Genomic DNA, 25,746 nt, shown 5'->3' with positions numbered 1-25,746 from the left:
CCCCCATCCTGCTCCCCCATCCTGTTTTTTGTGCCCCATCCTGCTCCCCTATCCTGTTTTGTGCACCTCCATCCTGTTTTGTGTGCCCCTATCATTGTATGTGCTCCCCCATCCTGTTTTGTGCTCCCCCATCCTGTTTTGTGTGCCCCCATCCTGCTCCCCCATCCTGTTTTGTGCGCCTCCATCCTGTTTTGTGCGCCCCCATCCTGGTATGTGTTCCTCCATCCTGTTTTGTGCTCCGCCATCCTGTCTTTTGTGCCCCCATCCTTCTCCCCCATTCTGTTTTGTGCGCCCCCATCCTGGTATGTGCTCCCCTATCCTGTTTTGTGCTCCCCCATCCTGTTTTGTGCACCCCCATCGTGCTCCCCCACCATGTTATGTGCGCCCTCATCCTGCTCCCCCATCCTGTTTTGTGCACCCCCATCCTGCTCCCTCATCCTGTTTTGTGCACACCCATCCTGTTTTGTGCGTCCCCATCGTGCTCCCCATCCAGTTTTGTGCGCCCCATCCTGTTTTGTGCCCCCCATCCTGTTTTGTGCCCCCCATCCTGTTTTGTGCGTCCCCATCCTGTTTTGTGCGTCCCCATCCTGTTGGGTGCTCCCCCCATCCTGTTATGTGCTGCCCCATCCTGTTTTGTCCACCCCCATCCTGTTTTGTGCGCCCCAATCCTTCTCCCCAATTCGTGTTTGTGCACCCCCATCCTGTTTTGTGCTCCCCCTTCCTGTTTTGTGCTCCCCCATCCTGTGCCCCTTCCTGTTTTGTTTGCCCCCATCCTGCTCTCCCATCCTGTTTTGTGCTCCCCCATCCTGTGCCCCATCCTGTTTTGTGCGCCCCCATCCTGCTCCCCCATTCTGTTTTGTGCACCTCCATCCTGTTTTGTGTGCCCCTATCCTGGTATATGCTCCCCCATCCTATTTTGTGCTCCCTGATCCTGTTTTGTGCACCCCCATCCTGCTCCCCCATCCTGTTTTGTGTGCCTCTATACTCTTTTGTGTGCCCCCATCCTGGTATGTGCTCCCCCATCCTGTTTTGTCCTCCCCATCATTTTTTTTGTGCCCCCATCCTTCTCCCCAATTCTGTTTTGTGCGCCCCTATCCTGTTTTGTGCACCCCCATGCTGTTTTGTGCACCCCCATGCTGTTTTGTGCTCCCCCTTCCTGTTTTGTGCTCCCCCATCCTGTTTTGTCTGCCCTCATCGTGTTCCCACACCCTGTTATGTGTGCCCTCATCCTGCTCCCCTTCCTGTTTTGTGTGCCCCATCCTGCTCCTCCATCTTGTTTTGTGCACCCCCATCCTGCTCCCCCATCCTGTTTTGTGCGCCCCCATCCTGTTTTGTGCACCCCCATCCTGTTTTGTGCATCCCCATCGTGCTCCCCCATCCAGTTTTGTGCGCCCCATCCTTTTTTGTGTGCCTCCATCCTGTTTTGTGCTCCCCCATCCTGTTTTGTGCTCCCCATCCCGCTCCTCTATCCTGTTTTGTGCGCACCCATCATGTTCCCCCATCCTGTTTTGTGTGCCCCATCCTGCTCCCCCATCCTGTTTTGTGCACCCCATCCTGCTCCCCCATACTGTTTTGTGCGCCCCATCCTGTTTTGTGCACCCTCATCCTATTTTTTGCGCCCCATCATGCTCTCCCATCCAGTTTTGTGCATCCCTATACTGCTCCCCATCCTGTTTTGTGCACCCCCATCCTGTTTTGTGTGCCCCCATCCTGCTCCCTCATCCTGTCTTGTGTGCCCCCATTCTGTTTTGTACACCCCCATCCTACTCCCCCATCCTGTTTTGTGTGCCCCATCTTGCGCCCCCATACTGCTTTGTGCGCCTTCATCCTGTCTTGTGCTCCCCCATCCTGCTCTCCAATCTTGTTTTGTGCGCCCTCATCCTATTTTTTGCGCCCCCATCCTGCTCCCCATCCTATTTTGTGTGCCCATCCTGTTTTGTGCGCCTCCATCATGTTTTGTGTGCCCCCATCCTGTTTTGTGCGCCCCATCTGCTCCCCCATCCTGTTTTTTGCACCCCCATCCTGCTCCCCTATCCTGTTTTGTGTGCCTCCATCCTGTTTTATGTGCCCCCATCCTGCTTTGTGCACCCCCTTCCTGTTTTGTGCTCTCTCATCCTGCGCGCCCATCCTGCTCCCCCATCCTCCATCAATTAAATAAAAAAACACTCCTACTCACCTTTCCATCGCTCCCCTGTAGCGTGTCGCCTGGATTATTTTACTAAAATGCCTGCATGCCGCGCTGTCCAGCGTCATTTTGTTCAAGAGACACAGCAAATGTGTCTTCACTAAAATGGCGCCGGATACCGAGCAATGCGCATGCGCCGATTCCAACGCTGCGCTCTTCCCCCGGCCTCCGGCCCCAACAGAGGCGCCGCGGCAACACTCCTCCCGGTCAGGTATGTACAGTACAGACCAAAAGTTTGGACAACCCTTCTCATTTAAAGATTTTTCTGTATTTTCATGACTATGAAAATTGTACATTCACACTGAAGGCATCAAAACTATGAATTAACACATGTGGAATTATATACTTAACAAAAAAGTGTGAAACAACTGAAAATATGTCTTATATTCTAGGTTCTTCAAAGTAGCCACCTTTTGCTTTGATGACTGCTTTGCACACTCTTGGCATTCTCTTGATTAGCTTCAAGAGGTAGTCACCGGAAATGGTCTTCCAACAATCTTGAAGGGTTTCCCAGAGATGCTTAGCACTTGTTGGTCCTTTTGCCTTCACTCTGCGGTCCAGCTCACCCCAAACCATCTCGATTGGGTTCAGGTCTGGTGACTGTGGAGGCCAGGTCATCTGGCGTAGCACCCTATCACTCTCTTTCTTGGTCAAATAGCCCTTACACAGCCTGGAGGTGTGTTTCGGGTCATTGTCCTGTTGAAAAATAAATGATGGTCCAACTAAACGCAAACCGGATGGAATAGCATGCCGCTGCAAGATGCTTTGGTAGCCATGTTGGTTCAGTATGCCTTCAATTTTGAATAAATCCCCAACAGTGTCACCAGCAAAGTACCCCCACACCATCACACCTCCTCCTCCATGCTTCACGGTGGGAACCAGGCATGTAGAGTCCATCCGTTCACCTTTTCTGCGTCGCACAAAGACACAGTGGTTGGAACCAAAGATCTCAAATTTGGACTCATCAGACCAAAGCACAGATTTCCACTGGTCTAATGTCCATTCCTTGTGTTCTTTAGCCCAAACTTGTCTCTTCTGCTTGTTGCCTGTCCTTAGCAGTGGTTTCCTAGCAGCTATTTTACCATGAAGGCCTGCTGCACAAAGTTGGAACCAAAGATCTCAAATTTGGACTCATCAGACCAAAGCACAGATTTCCACTGGTCTAATGTCCATTCCTTGTGTTCTTTAGCCCAAACTTGTCTCTTCTGCTTGTTGCCTGTCCTTAGCAGTGGTTTCCTAGCAGCTATTTTACCATGAAGGCCTGCTGCACAAAGTCTCCTCTTAACAGTTGTTGTAGAGATGTGTCTGCTGCTAGAACTCTGTGTGGCATTGACCTGGTCTCTAATCTGAGCTGCTGTTAACCTGCGATTTCTGAGGCTGGTGACTCGGATAAACTTATCCTCAGAAGCAGAGGTGACTCTTGGTCTTCCTTTCCTGGGGCGGTCCTCATGTGAGCCAGTTTCTTTGTAGTTCTTGATGGTTTTTGCAATTGCACTTGGGGACACTTTCAAAGTTTTCCAAATTTTTGGATTGACTGACCTTCATTTCTTAAAGTAATGATGGCCACTCGTTTTTCTTTACTTAGCTGCTTTTTTCTTGCCATAATACAAATTCTAACAGTCTATTCAGTAGGACTATCAGCTGTGTGTCCACCAGACTTCTGCACAACACAACTGATGGTCCCAACCCCATTTATAAGGCAAGAAATCCCACTTATTAAACCTGACAGGGTACACCTGTGAAGTGAAAACCATTTCCGGTGACTACCTCTTGAAGCTCATCAAGAGAATGCCAAGAGTGTGTAAAGCAGTCATCAAAGCAAAAGGTGGCTACTTTGAAGAACCTAGAATATAAGACATATTTTCAGTTGTTTCACACTTTTTTGTTAAGTATATAATTCCACATGTGTTAATTCATAGTTTTGATGCCTTCAGTGTGAATGTACAATTTTCATAGTCATGAAAATACAGAAAAATCTTGAGAAGGTGTGTCCAAACTTTTGGTCTGTACTGTATATACAGTATATATTGGATTAAATATTTTTGAATAAATTATGAAGAAAAATACTTTTTTTCTGTTTTGTGTGGAATATAGTCAGTTGGTGGGAGCAACTGCTATGTGGGTATTATACAGTAGGTGTGGGACTTTAGTATTAAATAAGTCACTTTTTAAATTTTTGGATCACATAATTTTATACCATTGGGTGGTGAAGAAGTAATAATCACATTTTTACCACTAAAATGTTGTTTTAGCCCCAAGTTTTTAATTTTTATAAGGGCTAATAGAAAAAAATAGACCTCACAGTTGGTTGTGCAATTTCTCCTGAGTGCTCCAATACCCTACAATTGGGAAATACTTTTCAGACACAATGGAAAGCTCAGAAGGGAAGAAGCGCCATAATATAGTGCAGATTTTGTTTGTATGGTTTGCAAAATGTGTCAACTGGGGCGACCAATTGATTGATTCTGGTCCTGGCTATCTAATCCTTTTGCCAAGGAAAGCCACTACCTGCCTGGCAATTTCTATACAATCAAAGTTTCTCAACAGGTGCATATTAAATAATAATTAAAGCTCCATAGCTAGCACCTAATGACATTTACTGTAGACAAATCGCCAATCATAGATATACAGCGAAGGGAAAGATACGATCAAAGCTACACAGCAGGTGATTTAATCATAAAATATAGCTTTTATTAAATATATAATTAAGAAAAAAGTACACCACATAATATGGCAAAAACAGTGCGAGACATACATATCTAAAATACCATCATGCTCAATGGACATAGAGGTCCACATATAAGACACCCACAAGGACTATAATCATAGACCCTAATGCACCTAATCAACAGATCTCTAATATATATAACCAGTTAGTGTGTATCTAGTGATCAACTCGTTCAGCCTAACTGTATAGCAGTATAACAATGTAGTTGACCACTTATTACAATAATAAAATCTACCTGGACTGAGGGCTAACTGAGGGGATGCTCACATGTGGACCACGCGTCCACCCCGACGCGCGTTTCGGCGTTACCTTCTTCAGGGGGCGTGGTTTCAAACTGGGGGTGTGTCCTTATAAGCCTATCAACGGCCAATAGGAAGATGTGGGCGGACATCTAATGACGCGCACAGCGTCTCCGTCGCCTCGGTAACCCGCGATGCCGGCGTCATGCGGAGGATCCCCCAACAGTCACGTGGACCACGTGACCCACAGGTCCTAGCATGAAGACGCCGGACAGCGCGGGTCGCCCTCAGCAACCGAGAGCGCCTGCACGTACCTGTCCAAATACCGCACAAATATAATTGGACTTAAGCAAAGTATTCTTTGACCCTAATAAGGGTCCGTCTTAAGACTGCCCACAGCCGCCTTAGGAAATGTAACTACAAATATATGTGGTAAGGTGTCCATTTTTTTAGTATATAGCTACCCACCGCCATCTAGTGGCGGGGCATAGTACAAAAAGTCTCCCTAGGGGGATAGAAATGCAAATATACGTAACAATATATATCGGTGTAAAGACAATTTCACATATACAGCGGAACTCGTCATATGTGTAAAACTATACCTGACATCAGTATGTTATCATAGCACTAAAATACTTATTAAGGATACATGATCATAGTAGTCATAATAATATTATATAATAATTAAAAATACATACTCACAATAGTATTATATGGATAAATTACATTTCAACTATAATATTGTCCAATAGCCAGGATTAGTGATCACATATACATATAAGGACACAAAGAACACGACCCCTGTACCATAAATATAGGAATCAAAGAAAAATATATATGTGATGCCTTAATGAGGTAAGAGGTTACCACAACAGTTGAAATCCCAACCACATACCTCATGATATACAATCACCTGAAAGATGGAAGTAATACATAATACAATACTTCATTTAAACAAGATTCACAATGTGAACAAAGAGGCTTGTAGGCTTGGAATTTGCTGTGCGAAAATATCGCGAATTCTTCTTCTCCTCCACATGCACTCATCCATACGGACTGGATATAGTACGGACACAACCCTCCAGAGAGAAAGTTCACAGACCAATAATGATGGATAAAACTGTAAATAACATATAATGAAATAAGAATTTTAAAAACACAGCAATGATATGTAATAGGTAGAGTGGAAATCAAAGGAAAGGAGCAAAGCTGAGACTCTCATTCAGTCCATGTGGGTGTACAGTACCCAATTTCCAGATCCATCTGGACTCTAGCTGAGCCAAACGTTGGCTGAGTTTACCTCCACGAATACCAATCTTCAAAGCGTCAATCCCTCTGACCCTCAATAGTGAACTGTCACAATTATGGCAAAGTTTGAAGTGTCGTGGTATTGTCCTGAGTGTGGAAGGGTCCATACAGTCGACTGCCGCCAAAATCCCCAACACATGCTCCCTAACTCTCACTTTAAGTTGCCGTGTGGTTAGGCCAACATAAATTAATCCACATGGACATGTGGCATAGTAGATAATGAAGCGTGAGGTACATGTAATACGACTTCTAATGACATACGTCACCGTACGAGCGGCATTAGAAAAGGTATCAGTACGCTCTATATTCGGACAGGCAACACCACGGCCGCATGGAAAACTTCCACACTCAGGACTAGAGGCACCAAAAATTGTAGCGGTTCCAGATTGAAATTGATAATGGCTATGTACCAGACAGTCACGAAGGTTTTTAGAGCGGCGTACAGCAATAGATGGGCGATCTGGGAGGATTTTAGACAACACAGGATCAACCAAAAGGATGGGCCAAGCCTTAACCAAACATTCCCTCATCCGTCCAAACTGACCATAATAATTAGTTATAAATCTTGGTTTATCCTCTAGTTTAGAGATCTTTTTCTTATAGAGCAAATCATGTCTATTGGAATATTTGGCACGATGGTATGCCCTTTTTACCATACGTCTACTGTAACCTCTCTCATAAAATCTCTTTTTCAAATCTTCGGACTGTCTGGCCAAATCCACATCATCCGAACAGAGTCTGCGTAAACGCAGAAACTGTCCGATGGGAACAGATTGAATCACCCAAGGAGGGTGAGAGGATGACGCATGAAGTAACATATTCGTGGAAGTATTTTTACGATAGATGTTTGATTTTATAAAATTGTCTTGATCTGTAGTGAGAGCCACATCCAGAAAGTTCACCACTTCCCTGTCCCATGTATAGGTGATACGAATATTCCTATCATTGTCATTGAGGGATTGCATAAATGTCTTCAAGTCTTCTATGGAACCCTGCCAGATCAGCAGGATGTCATCTATGTAGCGCGTCTAAAAAGGGACGCGGTCCATAGATGACCGCCGATCCGGCAGGGAGAGATCCCTCTCCCACAGCCCCAGGAAAAGATTAGCATAGGCCGGCGCGAACGCCGCGCCCATTGCTGTACCCTGGAGCAGCAGGTAGAAGGATCCCTTAAATGTAAAAAAATTATGGGTTAGGGAAAATTCCAGCAAATCCATCACCAATTGAATCATGACATTTTGCAAATTGGATGTTTCCAGGAAGAAGGCACATGCTCTCAGGCCATCAGAATGTTTAATATTAGTGTACAGTGACTCAACATCACCTGTCACCAGTATCATGTCTGAATCCAGACATAGCCCGTCAACTCTCTTAAGAAGCTCACCTGTATCCAGAAGGAATGATGGGAGACACTCTACTAGAGGTTGAAGCTTACTGTCAATCCACCGATTGACGTTCTCTAGGAAGTTCCCAGTCCCAGAAATAATAGGACGCCCAGGTGGTATGGACAAATCTTTGTGCTCTTTAGGCAATAAATATAATGTGGAAACTACAGGTTCGCTGACAAGTAGTGCTGAAGCCAGCTCCTCAGTAATGACCCCATTGGTCGTGGCTTGATTGATGATCTTAGACAGTTGGAGAGAGAAAGAGGCCAAAGGATTAAATGTCAAACGTTTATAGCAGGTCTTATTATTAAGTTGACTAAATGCCTCCTTCTCATACATGTCCTTGGGCCACAACACAATGTTGCACCCCTTGTCTGCTGGCTTCAGCACTACATCTGGAAGGTCCCGAAGGACCCGGAGGCGCTCACGCTCATGTCTAGTGAGATTATCCCTCTGTACATAACGTGGGATCCGCTCAAACTCCTTCGTAACCACCTGAACAAACAGATCTATGTTGGCGCTTGTGGACAGTGGGGGAAATTTCTTAGACTTGACCCTAATAGATGCAGGGATCTTACCTCCCTCCTCCATATTATGTTCACTAGAAAGTTCCTCCAATGTTCATAAGGCTATTTGTTCCTCCTCTGTTGGAAAAAGATTAAATTGTGCCTCATTAAAATAATACTTCTTAAACAACAGAGTTCTCGCAAACAAATGGAGGTCTTTCACAGCCGAGAAAACATCAAAGCTACTCTTAGGTGAGAAGGAGAGACCCCTGCTTAGTAGAGACAAGTCAGTATCAGTGAGTACATACTTACTAAGGTTAATTACCTTATTATCCCCACTGTCCACAAGCGGCTGTTTATACGGTCGGCGTCTGTACGGATGGAAGTTTGCATCGCGTATCCTCTTAAGATTCCGTCCTGACCTCGTAGTGATAGATGAGGACGTCATACTAGATGAGTCACTGAGGGATGAGAGTGATGTAATAGACGAAGAGCGTTGTGCCATATGAGGTTGGATAGTAGCCTTCCTCCAATGATATACTGTATTAGTTGCAAAGTCACGCTGATCCCTTGCCATTTTTGTCGCTTGAGTGTCATGGAGTTTTTTAACACAGAGATCAAGATTCTTATCAATTGATGCATCAAAGTCCTGGAGTTTATCAGTGGGGCAAGTATTTCTTAATATACTTTGTGCTTCATCGATAGATTTATCCAGTGCTAGAATGGCGTTGGTATTATGTTCAATTAATAACTGCATAAATCCAATGGAGCATGTGTTGCTGAGACCTTCCCAATTGGACATGAAGTCTTTATCATCAACTACAAATGTGGGGATAACCCGCACCCTCAGTCCTCTTGGAATCAACTTGTTGGAAATATACCTCTGCAAAAAAGCCCTATTCCACCACAATTTTGTCCGTTTAACAATTAAGGACTGTATGGACTGAACCTGATTGTCCCAGCCCTGCTCGTTCTCTACCCGTGGTTCTGCACCGCCTGTGCCAAACACCTGCTCCATCTGGTCGAGCCAGGTCTGTTCTTTAGCTCTAAAATTCATTGCTATTGGAAACAAAATAGTAGTGCATAACACACAAATAATCATACAATCAAAGTTTCTCAACAGGTGCATATTAAATAATAATTAAAGCTCCATAGCTAGCACCTAATGACATTTACTGTAGACAAATCGCCAATCATAGATATACAGCGAAGAGAAAGATACGATCAAAGCTACACAGCAGGTGATTTAATCATAAAATATAGCTTTTATTAAATATATAATTAAGAAAAAAGTACACCACATAATATGGCAAAAACAGTGCGAGACATACATATCTAAAATACCATCATGCTCAATGGACATAGAGGTCCACATATAAGACACCCACAAGGACTATAATCATAGACCCTAATGCACCTAATCAACAGATCTCTAATATATATAACCAGTTAGTGTGTATCTAGTGATCAACTCGTTCAGCCTAACTGTATAGCAGTATAACAATGTAGTTGACCACTTATTACAATAATAAAATCTACCTGGACTGAGGGCTAACTGAGGAGATGCTCACATGTGGACCACGCGTCCACCCTGACGCGCGTTTCGGCGTTACCTTCTTCAGGGGGCGTGGCTTCAAACTGGGGGTGTGTCCTTATAAGCCTATGAACGGCCAATAGGAAGATGTGGGCGGACATCTAATGACGCGCACAGCGTCTCCGTCGCCTCGGTAACCCGCGATGCCGGCGTCATGCGGAGGATCCCCCAACAGTCACGTGGGCCCACGTGACCCACAGGTCCTAGCATGAAGACGCCGGACAGCGCGGGTCGCCCTCAGCAACTGAGAACGCCTGCACGTACCTGTCCAAATACCGCACAAATATAATTGGACTTAAGCAAAGTATTCTTTGACCCTAATTAGGGTCCGTCTTAAGACTGCCCACAGCCGCCTCAGGAAATGTAACTACGAATATATGTGGTAAGGTGTCCATTTTTTTAGTATATAGCTACCCACCGCCATCTAGTGGCGGGGCATAGTACAAAAAGTTTCCCTAGAGGGATAGAAATGCAAATATACGTAACAATATATATCGGTGTAAAGACAATTTCACATATACAGCGGAACTCGTCATATGTGTAAAACTATACCTGACATCAGTATGTTATCATAGCACTAAAATACTTATTAAGGATACATGATCATAGTAGTCATAATAATATTATATAATAATTAAAAATACATACTCACAATAGTATTATATGGATAAATTACATTTCAACTATAATATTGTCCAATAGCCAGGATTAGTGATCACATATACATATAAGGACACAAAGAACACGACCCCTGTACCATAAATATAGGAATAAAAAAAATATATATATGTGATGCCTTAATGAGGTAAGAGGTTACCACAACAGTGGAAATCCCAACCACATACCTCATGATATACAATCACCTGAAAGATGGAAGTAATACATAATACAATACTTCATTTAAACAAAGTTCACAATGTGAACAAAGAGGCTTGTAGGCTTGGCAATTGCTGTGCGAAAATATCGCGAATTCTTCTTCTCCTCCACATGCACTCATACATACGGACCGGATATAGTACGGACACAACCCTCCAGAGAGAAAGTTCACAGACCAATAATGATGGATAAAACTGTAAATAACATATAATAAAATAAGAATTTTAAAACACAGCAATGATATGTAATAGGTAGAGTGGAAATCAAAGGAAAGGAGCAAAGCTGAGACTCTCATTCAGTCCATGTGGGTGTACAGTACCCAATTTCCAGATCCATCTGGACTCTAGCTGAGCCAAACGTTGGCTGAGTTTACCTCCACGAATACCAATCTTCAAAGCGTCAATCCCTCTGACCCTCAATAGTGAACTGTCACAATTATGGCAAAGTTTGAAGTGTCGTGGTATCGTCCTGAGTGTGGAAGGGTCCATACAGTCGACTGCCGCCAAAATCCCCAACACATGCTCCCTAACTCTCACTTTAAGTTGCCGTGTGGTTAGGCCAACATAAATTAATCCACATGGACATGTGGCATAGTAGATATGCAGTGGTCAGGTATATTACATGGCAGCCATTCATCTGTATGATTGTTTATGCAATACATGGACTGAGTTCCCCAAAATGGGAGACTTTTTTACAAAGTGTCCATTTTCCCCATAAGACAACAGCAATAATGGCACTTTAGTCTACTTTCAGTAGCTCCATCAGGGCTTACATGTGAAGCCCTGGAAAACTGGATTCAGGCGTTTACGCTGACGAAGCTGTTGACATTAATGATGCGGACAGAATCATATTGTGCTGTGTTGGACATCATTTTCAGCAGTATCCATCTGCTTGAGGCAGGCTCAAAAACGTGGTCGACTGCATGTTGGTACCCTCCTTAAGTAAGGGGATACTGCTGAAGATGATGTTTGATATAGCACAAAGTGACTATGTCTGCATGATTAAAGTCAATGGCCCCGTCAGCGCAAACCTCTGAATCCAATTTTGCAGGGCTTCAGATGTAAACCTGATGGAATCACTGACAGTAATCAAAAACAAAGAAATGATCTATTGAAAACATCGGTTTAATACATGAATGAAACTGCCAAAGGAGAATAATGTTCTCTTCCTTAACAGTGCAGTGACTTGCGTCCTTAGCTGAGAAGTGCTGAAACTATTAGCTTGGATGAGATACTTTACCAGATTGAAAACTATCTCAAATGCATTTCCCTAAAATAAAAACATCACCAGTAAATATAAGTTCTAGCGTTGTCATCATATGTCAAGTTGTAAAAGATTTCTTTCAGGAATTTCTAAATCACATAATATTTTGAGTCTGTAAAAACTTATCTGGCAACAGAATGTCATTATACAATTCACAGAAGAATGTTGCCCACAAAATAATTATGCCAACATATTTAAATATACAGTGGTGCTTGAAAATATGTTAACCTTTCATAAATTTCCATATTTCTGCATAAATTTGACCTAAAAACTACATCAGATTTTTACACTAGCCCTAAATGTAGATAAAGAAAACCAAATAAAAAATGAGTCAAAAATATTACACTTTATATTTTTTTAAGTTAGGCTTTTTTTAAATGAGGAAAATTATCTAGTATCACATATCTGTGAGTGGCCATAGTATGTGAACCTTTAGGATTAGCAGATAATTTGAAGTTGAAATTAGAATCTGGTGTTTTCAATCAATGGGAAGACAATAAAATGTGAATGGGTGACCTGTTTTATTTAAAGACCAGAGATCTATCAAAGTTTAGTTTTGACTTCACTAATCCAAAGTCAGAATGTGTACAAATGGAGGGATTAAAAGACCATTATTATGCTCCTAAGGAGTGGTAGGAGCCAACAAAGATCACTCAAAGAGCAAGGTATATAATAGTCCACAAGGTCACAAAGCAACCCAAGGTAACCTCCAAGCAACTAAGGCTGCAAGCCCACTATGCGTTTTTCAAGCGTTTTTGCCGCGGAATTTCCGCAGCGAAAACGCTTGAAAAACGCTTGGTAATACGTGCCCCATGGTCCCCAATGATAATCCACATGTGCAGTGCACATGCTGCGGAAATTTCCGCTGCGGATTATCATTGCGGAAAAATACCCAGCATGTCCATTAATTTTGCGGACACGCAGCGTAATTGCCGCCATTGACTTGCATTGAAACGCTTAATATCCGTGTCAGCACATTTGCACACACGGATATTAAGCGTTTCAATGTGCGGATGGTACCCGGGTCTGGAGAAGAGGAAGCTCTCCTCCAGAGCCGGGTACCATAGAACCTGTAAAAAAAAGAATTTAAAATAAAAAATAAAGATTATACTTACCTTCCGATGTCCCCCGGCCTCCTCAGTGATGGGTCCGGTCTCTGGTTCGGCTTGCGGTGGTGTGAAGACCTGCCATGACGTAATTTAGTCATGTGACAGGTCACGCGACCACTGACGTCGGTGGTCGCGTGACCTGTCACATGACTCAATGACGTCATCACAGGTCCTTTCACACCATCGCGAGACACCCGGGAGACCGGACGGAGCGGAGAAAATACCGGGGGCCATCAGAAGGTAAGTATAATCGTTATTTTTTACCATTCTAATTCTTTTTTTTAAACTATTACTTGGTCACACTATATAAATCCATGCCGGTTGCACGGATTTATATAGTGTGACCAAGTTGTCAAGCACTTTTCCAAGTGATGCTAAAATCGCTTGGAAAAGCGCTTCATAACCCGCATGCAGAAATGCATGCAAAAACGCTTGACAAACGCTTCTACCTGGCGGGAAAAACGCATGTAAAATCCGCATGCTTTTTTCCTGCCAGGGAGAAGCGGAAAAAATATGCAGCATTTCTGCATCGTGGGTACATAGCCTAAAGGCCTCTCTCATATTAGCTAATGTTAATCTTGATAAGTCCACCATCAGGAGGACTCTGAACAACAGTGAAGTGCATTGCAGGACTGCAAGGAGAAGGTTAGCACTGCTCTCCTAAGGCTATGTGCCCACGATGCAGAAATGCTCCGGATTGTTTTTGAGCGTTTCTCCATCTCCCTGGCAGAAAAAACGCATGTGGATTGTACATGCGTTTTTCCTGCCAGGGACATGCGGAGCTGCCGGCAAGAGAGGACATGCGCAGCGGGGGCCATCAGAAGGTAAATATAATATTTATTTTTTATTTTATTCTTTTTTTTACAGGTTCTATGGTACCCGGGCCCGGAGGAGCGTCCCCTGTCCTCCACACCCGGGTACCATCCGCACATTGAAATGCTTGGATTCCGCATGTACAGAATCACAGATGATGCGGAATCCAAGCGTTCCAATGAAAGTCAATGGCGGCAAAAACGCAGCGCTTCCGCTAAATAATTGGTAGTGCTGCGTTTTTTTTCCCCATGATAACCCGCAGCGTTTCTGCAGTGTTTTTGCAACTGGCATGGATTTATATTGTGTGACCAACTTTGTGCTTTAACTGCTGCATCTATAGTAAAAAAAAGAATTAAAAAGTTAAAAAGTTAAAAATAAAAAAAACCTGTATACTCACCTCTCCAGTCTCCTCCCGGCGGCGGCGATCCTCTCTCCTCGGCGTCCCACGGTGTACTGGCAGGACCTGCGGTGAAGTCATTTAGTCAGCTGATTGTCACGCGACCATCACCTGACTGCTGACGTCAGCGGTCGTGTGACCATCAGCTGATTAAATGACGTCACCACAGGTCCTGCCAGTAAACCGCGGGACGCCAAGGAGAAAGGATCGCCACCGCTGGGAGGAGACCAGAGAGGTGAGTATACAAGTTTTTTTTATTTTTAACTTTTTAATTTCTTTTTTTCACTGCGTGGTAGCCGGGATGAAGAGGAGTTGTAGTCTCCTCTTCATCCTGCGTTTTCACGGCTGTAAAAATGTCACAAGAACGCTATTTTTGGTTGAAATGAAAAGCGTTATGTTTGGAGAAAGAAAAACACTGCATTACAGCATAAAAATGTTGTACCATCTGTGAAACATAGTGGTGGTAGTATTATGATTTGGGCCAAGTTTGCTGTATCTGGGCCAGAAGGGCTTGCCATTATTAATGAAACAATAAATTCTGAATTGTACCAAAATATTTAGATTTGAGAGTCCTTAGTGCTTGATACCCGTTAATGGCTAACTGAAAAGATGGTAACAAGTTGCAAGCTTGCGAGACTACTCAGGCCTCTTCATCAGGCATAGTATAACACAAAATCTGAAGAGTCACATATTTATACTCAATAGGACACAGAAATAATGCAATAGATGAGACGAGACAGGTGACGGAAAGCAGAGCTGTTACTATCGGAGAGATAAACAGTTCTGGCTGTAAATATTTTAGCAGTTCATAGATAAGGAGTTTTAAAGTTTTATTGCCCTATGACTGAGGTCTGGTCCAGGGTTGTGATGACCCCACAGGTCTGATGAGCACATTCCTTAGTTGATGTCAATTTGCATGTAGAATTACATAAATCCATGTGATACATTAATTCCTGCTCTGAAGATGTCAAAGGTCACCATGAGTTTATATTCCCAGACTCTTATGTCTCTCTGAAATTTGAAGTTACCTTTTAATACAGCTGAAAGTACCTGGGATCTTGTAGTCCTGATGTGAATTGGGTGAATTTGGGATCGTTATCTTGTTTGTGGTCATTATAAACTGACAGGTTTTACATTTTTTCTGGTTGCAGGGAAAGGTACCTGTAGCTGGTGGAGATGACAGGGAGCTTCTGACAATGATGCTTCTTAGATTTGGGGGCTGCCTGAAACACAGAAGTGGGGGATCTGGAAATATGGATTGTAATCGGGCATCTTTTTGTAGTAAGGATTGTCGTTTCCATGCAGCTCTCCGTAGCGCCTTCAGATTTGGACTGTAGGTGACTACTAGAGGCACCCCGTTGCTTCCGTGTTTAGTTTTGTAATGTAGGAGATGATTCCTTGATATTCTGGTGGCTCTTGTGGCAATTGGTGGGGATACAGTAGGTGAGGGTAGAGCTGGTCATGCAGTGGTATGGTGGAGCAAGGGTCACTGCAGGTTGTACGCTTGTCAGAAGAGGTGGGTCTTCAGGTTCCTTTTGAAGGTTTCTATGGTAGGCGAGAGTCTGATGTGTTGGGGTAGAGAGTTCCAGAGTAGGGGGGATGCATGGGACAAGTCTTGTATGCAATTGAGGGAAGAGGAGATAAGAGGGGAGTAGAGAAGGAGATCTTGTGAGGTTTGGAGGTTAGACTAGGTTTGGAGGTTAGACTTACCCAGAGACTAGGTCACAGATTTATGAAGGAGACAGGTTGTGGATGGCTTTGTATGCCATGATTAGGGTTTTGAACTGGAGTCTCTGGGTAATAGGGAGCCAGTGAAGGGATTGACAGAGAGGAGAGACTGGGGAATAGCAGGGGACAGAAGGATTAGTTGGGCAGCAGAGTTTAGGATAGATTGGAGGGGTGCGAGAGTGTTAGAGGGGAGGTTACAAAGCAGGAGGTTGCAGTAGTCGAGGCGGGAGATGATGAGGGTGTGCACTAGTGTTTTTGCAGATTTGTGGTTGAGGAATGTGCGGATACGGGAGATATTTTTGAGTTGGAGTTGGAAGGAAGTGGAAAGGGCTTGGATATGTGGTTTGAAGGAGAGATTAGAGCACAGGGTTACCCCGAGGCAGCAAGCTTGGGGGCTGGTGAGAGTGGGCAGCCATTCATTATGATGGATAGGTCAAATGGGGTTGTTGAGTGAGATGATGGAAAGATTAATTAAGTTTTATCCATGTTAAGTTTTAGAAATCTAGCAGAGAACAAGGATGAAATAGCGGACAGACATTGTGGGATTCTGGTTATTAAGGACGTGATATCAGGTCCAGAGAGGTAGATCTGTGTGTCATCAGTATAGAGATGATACTGAAAGCCGTGGGACTCTATGAGCTGTCCCAGGCCGAAGGTGTAAATGGAGAACAGCAGGAGCCCTACAACTGAACCTTGGGGGACACCGACAGATAGGGAGCGAGATGAAGAGGTGGTGTGTGAGTGGGAGGCACTGAATTTCCAGTCTGTTAGGTATGAGGGGTTCCAAGATAGGGCCAAGTCTGTGATGCCGAGAGATGAGAGCGTTTGTAGTAAGAGGAAATGGTCCACTGTGTCGAAGGCAAATGACAGGTCCAGGAGGAGGAGGACAGAGTAGTGCCACTTGGATTTAGCGGTTAGTAGGTCGTTGGTGACTTTAGTTAGGGCAGTTTCAGTGGAGTGATGCAGTTGGAAGCTACGTCGTAAGTGGTCAAAGAGGGAGCAGGAGGAGAGGGGGGAGGAAAGTTCACAATGAACGTGTTGTGCCAGTAGTTTTGAGGTGTAGGGGAGAAGTGATATGGGGTGATAGCTAGACAGAGAGGATGGGTCAAGGGAGGGCTTTTTGAGGATGGGTGTGATCGAGGCATGTTTGAAGCATGAGTGGAAGACACCAGTTGTTAGTGACAGGTTGAAAAGGTGCGTTAGGGTTGGGATGAAAATTGTGGTAAGGTTAGGGATGAGGTGGGAAGGAATTGGGTCAAATTCGCAGGTGGTGAGGTGTGATTTGGAGAGTAAAGAGGAAAGTTGATCATCTGTAATGTTGGAAAAGCTGGTTTTGGAAGAGGAGGGTTGAGTAGATATGAGGAGGGGCTGTGGGGACTTTAGGCAAAAGCTTTGTCTGATGGTGTCAATCTTCTGCTTGAAGAATGAGGTAAAGTCTTCGGCTGAGATGAGAGGAGAGGGAGGAGGCACTGAAGGACGGAGGAGAGAATTGAAAGTGTTGAATAGCTGTTTAAGGTTGTGAGATAGGGAGGATATGAAAGATGAGAAGTAGGTTTGTTTTGCTGTAGTAAGTGTGGACTTGAAAAAAGTGAGGGATTGTTTGAATGCGATGAAGTGCTCATTGGAGTGGGACATCACAGAAATGAGAATCTCAGAATGAATCTTGGATGACGAATGCCCTCAGAAGGTTACCTTCCTGACTGCATTGTGTCAACTGTAAAGTTTGGTGGAGGAGGGATAATACTATCGAGTTAGTTTTGTGGTGTTGGCCTAGGCTTCTTAGTGCCAGTTGAGGGAAATGTTAATGCTTCATTATACCAAGCCTTTTCGTGCAATTATATGCTTCCAACTTTGTTGGAATAGTTTGGAGAAAGCATAGCATGACTGTGCCGCAGTACACAAAGCAACGTACATATAGACATGGTTGGGTGAATCCGTTGTGGAAGAACTTGACGCCTGCACAGAGCTCTCAACTTAACCCCATTGAAAACCTTTGGGATGAACTAGAATGAAGACTGTAGTCTAGACCCTTTCATTCAACATCAGTGTCTCACTTCACTAATGCTCTTCTGGCCAAAAATTCCCACAGACACACTCCAAAACTTAAAAAACCTATGAATATGACACATTGTCAAATATAATAATAAGATTATTCATTTATTGAAGACAGATAAAAACATCAAAAAGCAATTATACATAGAGGAAGAAAATGCCCAGATATATTGGACATCCGGGGGTCAGCAGGTAAAAATCACAAAAAGACACTGATCTCAAATAAACAAACCATAGGGCTCACCAGTCATATATTGCTCAAATTCAGTATAAGGGTGCATAAGGTAACGTGCATAGTGCAATAAATATTAACCCAAATGGGTATACAGACAATAGCAGACAATAAAGTAAAAAATTATTATTATAAACTGCCTATGTGAACACAGTGAAGCACATGATTAGGTGTATAGCGCCCAAACTGTTGGAAAGAGAAGATTACAATGGTAGCTATGAGCCCACATGTGTAGCTCAATGTATCATATGGATCTAATTGTCACCATGATAAAGTAATAATGCAATGAAATACCTGCCAGTCCCACAGAGTCCACAAGTATCCAACGCGCGTTTCGCCGATGGCTTTAATGAGGATATGATATCAGACATAGAGGTAGAGTATATAAAGGAGGACCAACCAATAGGAAGACGGTCATCATAATTGATTAGCGGGATGCACGTGTATGAGCATGGCGCCATGCTTGAGTGAGCCAATTGTGGTCACATCAGGAGGGCCGCGTCTCCATAGAGCGCGGTCCACCGGAAGTGGTGGCGTCGGCGTGCGTATCATGTTGGACCGCAAGCAGCGGAAATTACGTGTGTGGCGCATCCGGTATCAAATTGGACCGCAAGAGGCGGAAGTGACGTGAGTGATACATCCGGTGGAACAGCGCCGATTGCGTGTCACGGTGAGACGCAAATCCTATTAGACATAGGTAAGTAGGTAAGTATAGCATACACAAGAATGCCGTGTAAGTGGAGATAGTATGTGGAATGATATATGCCAAAAGAGGACGCATGTACCAGAAAAAATAATAATAAAAATTAAAAGATAGAGTGATGAATATTTCATCTCACAGATCCTAAAGTGCACAGTGTAAAGAAAGAAGAATAAATAAATAAAATGCCATGATTAATGTATAATGTGTATTAAAGTTTGTTAGAAAAGTGTAAGCAATATGTGACACCATCTAGCCGCAATATATATATATATATACTAGTTATTGAACCCGTTTTATGCCCGGGTGGCGAGCATTTTTATTGGTATATGGTCTCCCATGCTGGTATGTGCTGCACCCCTCCTGGTATTTATGCTGCCCCCATCCTGTCCCCACCATCCTATACTGGTATGCGTGTTACCCCTCACCCCAATCCTGGTATGCGTGGTACCCCTCACCCCAATCCTGGTATGTGTGGTACCCCTCACCCCAATCCTGGTATGTGTGGTACCCCTCACCCGAATCCTGGTATGTGTGGTACCCCTCACCCCAATCCTGGTATGTGTGGTACCCCTCACCCAATCCTGGTATGCGTGGTACCCCATACCTCATCCCTATCCTGGTATGCATGGTACCCCCATTCCTATCCTGGTATGTATGGCTTTCCTCATCCTGGTATGCATGGCCCCCCTCATCTGAATCCCGGTGTGCGTGGCCTCCCTCATCCGAATCCCGGTATGCGTGGCACCCCTCACTCCCCCAATCCCGGTATGCGTGGCACCCCTCATGCCCCCAATCCCGGTATGCGTGGTACCCCTCATCCCCCCAATCCCGGTATGCGTGGCACCCCTCATCCCCCCAATCCTGGTATGCGTGGCACCCCTCATCCCCCCAATCCCGGTATGCGTGGCACCCCTCATCCCCCCAATCCCGGTATGCGTGGCACCCCTCATCCCCCCAATCCCGGTATGCGTGGCACCCCTCATCCCCCCAATTCCGATATGCATGGCACCCCTCATCTCCCCAATCCCGGTATGTGTGGTATCCCTCACCCCAATCCTGGTATGTGTGGTACCCCTCACCCCAATCCTGGTATGTGTAGCCCCCGCATCCCTTTCACGCTGTACACACATCCAAAAAAAATAAACACTTATACTCACCTTTCTTCTCTGTGCTCCAGCGCTGCCGCGTCCTGTTCTGCCGGAGGCCGGGGAGGAGTGCTGTGCCAGAGCACCGCGCTGTCCGGCGCCATTTTGCTGAAGACACTGCAAATGTGTCTTCAGTAAAACGGCGCCGGATAGCGCTATGCGCATGCGCCGATCCGACGCCTCCTGCCCCGGTCTACGGCGAAGAGAGATGCGCTGCGGCAACGCTCCTCCCGATCAGGTAAGTATGTAAGTATGGCGCCGGAGATCGCGGTATGCGTTCAGTGTCTACACATACCGCGATTTCCGGCGCCATACACCTCCTCTTACCTGTAACGGCTCCAAGCGTTCTTCTGTCTAGAGCCAGACTGCGTGTCACGCATGCGCAGTCTATAAAGGCTTCAGACAGAGGGACGCTTGCAGCGTTATATTACAGATATAGCTCCACATAACAGATATGATATATTGATGTGATACATCAATCCGATGTATGAGCCAAATATATTATGGATAGACATGACATAGAAATATAATATATAATAATACTACACAGTAAAGATATGTGTGTATACAATGACAAACACAAAAGCATGTGTCATAAGCAAACTGACGCTGATGATATAGCCTGGAAATAGCTCGCTGATACATCCAACCAAAATATAGATGAAGACTCCGAATATCTCATACAAAGGTCCCATATAGAATCAGGCAAAAGAACTACAAAGAAAGAGATGAAAGAAATACAATAAATACAAGAAAACACAAAATGAAATAGTTAAAACATCAATTATATACATTTAAAAACGTAATAGATAGATCAGTAAACAAATCCGTGTCAAAAAGAAATTACAGGAATGGAGCAAAACTGTTAGACTCATTTAACCCGTTAGGGACCATCGTGTTAAGAATTGTTATCCATTTCACTTCCTTCTGAGCCAATGCCTTTCTCCAATTCCCACCACGTATCCCTATATATACCCAATCTATCCCACTGAGCTTTAATAAAGAAGCATCACATCCATGGAACTTCTTAAAGTGGCGAGGCAGTGTTTTCAATTCTTCCACGTCATTAATGTCCATTGCTGCTTTTATATCCAGGACATGCTCTCTCGTTCGTCTGCAGAGTTCCCTGGTTGTCATGCCAATGTATATTTTACCACATGGGCATCTCGCACTATAGATTGCCCATTGTGATGCAGGAGATGGTATGGGTTATCTTATAGCTTTTGGTTTGATCCGCATTAGTAAATCCTCTAGTGGAAGCTATGTTCGGGCATGCAACACAGGAGCAGCAGGGTCGACATCCCCATTCAGGGCCTCTTGAGCCAAAAATATATTTCTTTTTAGGCCCCTCAAGATGACTGTGAACCAGTACATCTCTCAGGTTCTGTGAACGCCTATAAGTTACCATTGGATTACGAGGGATATGGGACACAAGTGTCTTGTCCAATTGCAAGATTTGCCAATGGTTTTTCAAGTCATCCCACATCTCACCATTCCTGACATTATATGTTGAGATGAACCTCACTACATCCGTCTCCTCAACTTTTCGTGATTAATATAATAGATCTTTACTTTTTGCAAATTTGGCTCTGCGATAGCTCCTCTGTATTGTCCGTTCATTGTAACCCGTACTACTAAACCTTTCTTTAAGTTCCGTTGCTTGTCTTTCAAAGGTTGTATTATTAGAGCAGATTCGACGCATCCTTAAAAATTGTCCCGTTGGGATGCTGTTTATCAAATTCCTTGGGTGAGAAGAATTTGTGTGGAGAAGAGTGTTCACTGCCGTTGGTTTACGGAAAACGTCTGTTTGAATAGATCCATCTGGGTCAATTTTCAGCAGAAAGTCCAAGAAGTTGATATTTTGTCTCCCAGTTTTAAAAGTGAGCTTGATATTAAAATGATTCAAATTCAAAGTGGAGATGAGAGATGGGACCTCTTCGTCAGAGCCCTGCCACAGAAAAAAAATGTCATCAATGAAACGACCCCAGTACAGAATCTTGTCAACATTCGGCACTGGATTGGTCATAAAGATCTCCCTCTCCCACAGCCCCAGGAACAAATTAGCGAAAGAGGGGGCGCACGCCGCCCCCATTGCTGTCCCCTGGAGCTGTAGGAAGGAGTCCCTATATAGAAAAAAGTTATGACTCAAAACAAAATGCAGTAGTTCGACTACAAGGTCGCACATCTCACAATCCACGTCGGACATCTCCAAAAATGCTCTGGGTCGCTCTAATTCCGTCCTTATGACATATTGACGTGTAGAGCGACTCCACATCGCAGGTCACCATGGTAACATTCTCATCCACATGTATCTCGTCGACCTTCCTGAGGAGATAAGCAGTGTCCTTTAGGTAGGACGGTAAAGTTTCTACCAATGGACGGAGAATATGGTCACTGAATTTACAGACGGGCTCACAGAAATTCTGCATGCCAGATACTATTGGCCTGCCAGGAGGGGTGGTCAAATTCTTGTGTACCTTTGGGAGAAGGTAAAAAGTGGCAATCCGTGGGTTTTTGTTATACAGGCATTCCATCTCACGTTTAGATAGTATTTCTCTTGAGACAGCCTCAGATAAAATAGATTCTAGTCGGCTCTGATATTACGATAGAGGGTTAAACGTGAGCTTCCTTTATGTGGTTGGATCGCCCAGATGTCTCTTTATTTCCCTTTCATATTTTATAATGGGCCACAAGACCACATTGCCAGCCTTATCAGAGGGCTTAATAACTATGTCCTGAAGATTTTTCAAACTCTCAATTGCCCTTCTCTCCTCCCTACTACAGTTATCATAAGGCAATGAGGATGAAATACTTTTAAATTCATCAGTCACTAACTGTACGAACAAATCAATGTTTGGGTACATGGAGAGGGGGAAATTTCTGGGATTTGGGTATAAGAGAATCAGGTAACTTACATGCTCTTGGTTTCAGATGAATTTAAAAGTACTTCATCATCATTGCCTTATGATAACTATAGTAGGGAGGAGAGAAGGGCAATTGATAGATCGGGTATATATAGGGATACCTGGTGGGAATTGGAGAAAGGCATTGGCTCAGAAGGAAGTGAAATGGATAACAATTCTTAACACGATGGTCCCTAACGGGTTAAATGAGTCTAACAGCTTTGCTCCATTCCTGTAATTTCTTTTTGACACGGATTTGTGTACTGATCTATTACGTTCTTAAATGTATATTATTGATGTTTTAACTATTTCATTTTGTGTTTTCTTGTATTTATTGTATTTCTTTCATCTCTTTCTTTGTAGTTCTTTTGCCTGATCCTATATGGGACCTTTGTATGAGATATTCGGAGTCTTTATCTATATTTTGGTTGGATGTATCAGCGAGCTATTTCCAGGCTATATCATCAGCGTCAGTTTGCTTATGACACATGCTTTTGTGTTTGTCATTGTATATACACATATTTTTACTGTGTAGTATTATTATATATTATATTTCTATGTCATGTCTATGCATAATATATTTGGCTCATACATCGGATTGATGTATCACATCAATATATCATATCTGTTATGTGGAGCAGTATATATATATATTGCGGCTAGATGGTGTCACATATTGCTTACACTTTTCTAACAAACTTTTATACACATTATACATTAATCATGAGCTTTTTATTTATTTATTCTTCTTTCTTTACACTGTGCACTTTAGGATCTGTGAGATGAAATATTCATCACTCTATCTTTTAATTTTTATTATTATTTTTTCTGGTACATGCGTCTTCTTTTGGCATATATCATTCCTCATACTATCTCCACTTACACGGCATCCTTGTGTATGCTATACTTACCTATGTCAAATAGGATTTGCTTCTCACCGTGACACGCAATCGCCGCTGTTCCACCAGATGTATCACTCACGTCACTTCCGCCTCTTCCAACTTGACACTGGATGCGCCACACACGTAATTTCCACTGCTTGCGGTCCAACATGACACGCACGCCGCCGCCACTTCCAATGGACCGCGCTCTATGGAGACGCGGCCCTTCTGATGTGACCACGATTGGCTCACTCAAGCATGGCGCCATGCTCATACACATGCATCCCGCTAATCAATTATGATGACCGTCTACCTATTGGTTGGTCCTCCTTTACATACTCTACCTCTATGTCTGATATCATATCCTCGTTAAAGCAATCGGCGAAACGCGCGTTGTATCCTTGTGGACTCTGTGGGACTGGCAGGTATTTCATTGCATTATTACTTTATCATGGTGACAATTAGATCCATATGATACATTGAGCTACACATGTGGGCTCATAGCTACCATTGTAATCTTCTCTTTCCAACAGTTTGGGCTCTATACACCTAATCATGTGCTTCACTGTGTTCACATAGGCAGTGTATAATAATAATTTTTTCCTTTATTGTCTGCTAGTGTCTGTATACCCATTTGGGTTAATATTTATTGCACTATGCACGTTACCTTATGCACCCTTATACTGAATTTGAGCAAGATATGACTGGTGAGCCCTATGGTTTGTTTATTTGAGATCAGTGTCTTTTTGCGATTTTTACCTTCTGACCCCTGGATGTCCATTATATCTGGACATTTTCTTCCTCTATGTATAATTGCTTTTTGATGTTTTTATCTGTCTTCAATAAATGAATAACCTTATTATTATATTTGACTATGTGTCATATTCATAGGTTTGTTTAGTTTGGTGGACATATAGTCATCCTTTACTCTCAATTGTTGGATTGACACTCCAAAACTGGCAAAAAGTTTTAAAAGAAGAGTGGAAGCTGTGTTAGTTGCAAATGGGGACCGGTTTCATATTAATGCCAATGGATTTTGAATAGGATACTAGAAAAACTCCTGTAGGCGTATTGTATAGGGGTCTTTGGTACATATAATAAATAATTATTTTGACCCAATAATCTTAATACAGTAGCTTGGTTAAATAAAAAAAGCAGTCAAAGGCAAAAAGATAAGGTTTGCTTAATTTTCTGGACACTGTCAAGTTTGTGATAATAGTTTTATTCATAAAGCTTTAAAAGCAGTAAGTCTGTGTCGGAGATGGCTGATTTCCTGGCTTTTACCCTTTTGCTTTGAAAAGTACTTTCAACCTCTTACAAGCCAATTTCTTTTCCCTATTTTCTGATAAGTATATAAATCCCCACTATACAGGGTGGGGTAATACCTATCTGTTCTATGAATTTGGCACATGCAAATGTACAAGACAGAAAAAAGTAGGTTAATATATTGTGAACTGCACAGTGTTCTATGGAGAAATGACATTATTATACCGAATATTGTTATTTTGTGTCAATTCTATAACACCCGCATTTATATATCAGGGGATTACAAACCGTTCAGAACTGCTGTATTTTCCAGCAGTGAATATCTTTTGTGATTTTCTGTAACACAAAGTCCTTATTTTCTAATGTTATCCTTCTTTAGCAAGTCTGTGTTGAGACAGAAATAGCAGAAAACCTGAGAATCTGTCAGACATCT

General features: G+C 43.4%; 1 protein-coding gene across 4 annotated transcripts in view; it reads left to right on the top strand.

The window, feature by feature from the left end:
- The window catches only part of TRPC3 (transient receptor potential cation channel subfamily C member 3), a 443,652-nt gene that overhangs the window by 26,533 nt on the left and 391,373 nt on the right, over positions 1-25,746 (top strand). The window lies entirely within an intron of this gene.

This window comes from Phyllobates terribilis, unplaced genomic scaffold (assembly GCF_046119375.1).
Source record: "Phyllobates terribilis strain yellow unplaced genomic scaffold, ASM4611937v1 Scaffold_1__5_contigs__length_1240528914, whole genome shotgun sequence".
NCBI lineage: Eukaryota > Metazoa > Chordata > Amphibia > Anura > Dendrobatidae > Phyllobates > Phyllobates terribilis.
This window is presented reverse-complemented; position numbering and strand designations above follow the sequence as displayed.